The sequence below is a fragment of the Octopus bimaculoides genome, chromosome 3 (genome assembly GCF_001194135.2).
Source record: "Octopus bimaculoides isolate UCB-OBI-ISO-001 chromosome 3, ASM119413v2, whole genome shotgun sequence".
NCBI lineage: Eukaryota > Metazoa > Mollusca > Cephalopoda > Octopoda > Octopodidae > Octopus > Octopus bimaculoides.
Window position 1 is genome coordinate 119376949 of NC_068983.1, and position 2551 is coordinate 119379499.

Below are 2551 nucleotides of genomic sequence, written 5' to 3' on the forward strand. Positions count from 1 at the left end.
CTCTTTGAAAGTCCGATAGATCTGTCATTTTAATGAATTTTAATTACCTTTTTCCGATGATATATGAAAAGAAACAGCAATTTTAGCAAAACATATTAAGCAACAATAATAATAAATCAAAAACATAAAAATAAACAAACTTTTGACGGTTTTATAGATATTTCAAAATTATGATGCTGTGATGCTAGGTGTTTCCATTATTTTGTCCAGCCCCTGTATATATATATATATATATATATATATATATATAATTGCTTGTTCAGGTTCAGAGATTTAGAAAAACATTACCACTTCGAATAAGCTATTCGAAGTGTTAGAACAGGGAGTTCAAGAAAAGCCGTTTTGTTGGACTCACCGAATGCACACACACACACACACATACACAAATACGCGCGCGCGCTCATGTACGCACACATGCACGCACACGCATACACACACATATGCACGCACGCATTCACACACATACACACATGCACGCGCCCGCACGCGCACACACGCGCGCACACAATCACTCACATACACACATCCAGACATAGATACAAACACACGCATACATATATACATTCGTACATGTACATATAAAAAAAAATGAATATACTACGGAATACCAAATAATCTCATTCTTCCGTCTTTGCAATTTTACGGTTGAAATTTTGTCAATCTGACGTCTCTTCTTTCTTGATTCAAAAGTCAGCGAAACCATTCCAGGAAATAATAGCCAAATCTTTCTCAAATCACATCCTGTCGTCTTTATAAAGGGAAACAATACAGTACAAAAGGTAGACTTACACACGTTTCTGAATGAAAAGCGTATTAGCAGAAATGACTGCATATCAACCAAGTGTGCATATTAGTGATCAGAGCTCTTGGAGCTAAATAACAACACGCGCGCACATACATACATATACATACATACAAGCTTGCATTCATACATTACATACATGCATGCATGCATACATACATACATACATACATACATACATACATACATACATACATGCATACATACATACATACATACATACATACATCAACGGTCCTTATGGAGACAAACTTCATGTTGGGCATTTATTTTTATTTTCTCATTTTTCTTGTCTTTTCTCTCCTCTTTTCACTTTACAACCTATTTCGTAAGAAGACAATGTACAAACCTTATAATTAACTCTTTATGTAAAAAAAAAAATGCATGCCTGCGAAATACTAGATCTTAAACGGTAAAAGTGCCAGGTTAGGGATCTCATCACAGACTGATTGAACCTGCAAGTGGTACTAAGAAACCAATAATACCTTTTCCATGATCGAGTAGTTGGCGGCTAAACTGGCTCCTTCATTTGAGTAGCGTACTACTCTTTTTGAGGAGAGTGTCTCGACACCCAGGTGAGCTAAAAATAATACCTGTCGAAGGTCATCTAGTTAAGGAAGGCAATGACAGAACGAAACAATGCTAAGGGTTTATACGATGGAAGAACTCGAGCTTAATGGGAAAGACTTTCGTTGTAGATTCATCAGCGCACTGTGAAAACCGTGCGATATACAGCGACGAAATGGTTTTACAAACCTAAAGAAATAGAACACTAGGAACTAGCAGTGTTTCATACGCTACCACAATATAGTTTGCATGGACCCTCGATTATAAGAAAATACGGTATGACAAAAACTATTTACTTGTCCGTTGATGAATGCAGGTAATATGACCGACACCCACTCACCATTGCTAAAAATATCTTAACTCTTCATATGCCGTATCATACATGGCATATGCTCATATTTATATCATTAATGTATTGTAATTCTTTCATTACAACAGTAACATCTTAGTGTTTTTTTTTTTTTTGCTAAAATAATTTAGGTTTTTGTTGTTTTTTTTTTTTGAAAGAAAAACTGATAAGTGTATAGATATATACATATATTAATTGCTAGCAAGGACACAGTATTTCATTTTGCAACCACACTCCACTACCAAATATATTAAAGGTTCACAAGTCGATATTGTGCCTTACTTTTGTGTTAGCAGCACGATGTTCTCATTTTTATGTTTATTACTACGGATTCTCCATAAAATTCGGAGATAGCACGGAAAGTTGTGACGTTTCGTATACGAATACGTAAACAATGCAATCGAAAATAATTATTTCAAATCTTTGCCACAAGGGCAGCTTGGAGGAGGTGGAAATAAATCGATTACATCAACCCCAGTGTTCAACTGGTACTTATTTTATCGATTCAGATAGGATGAAGGGCAAAGTCTACCTCAGCGGAATCTCAACTCAATGCAATCGAAAATAATAAAAGTAGGCAATGTGTGTATATGCATATTTGAAGAGTTATTGAACATGCATATTTCAAGAGGCATTGTTCTTTCATCAACACCACATTACAATGTGGTACTGATAAAAGAGCAATAACTATTGAAATATGCATATACACTCATTATTTTTCTATCTTCGATCGCATTGTTTACATTGGCGTATTCGTATACAAAATGTCATTACTTTCAGTGCTGGCTGAATTCTATAAAAATGTGTGCAGATAAATTTTAAAACACACACAC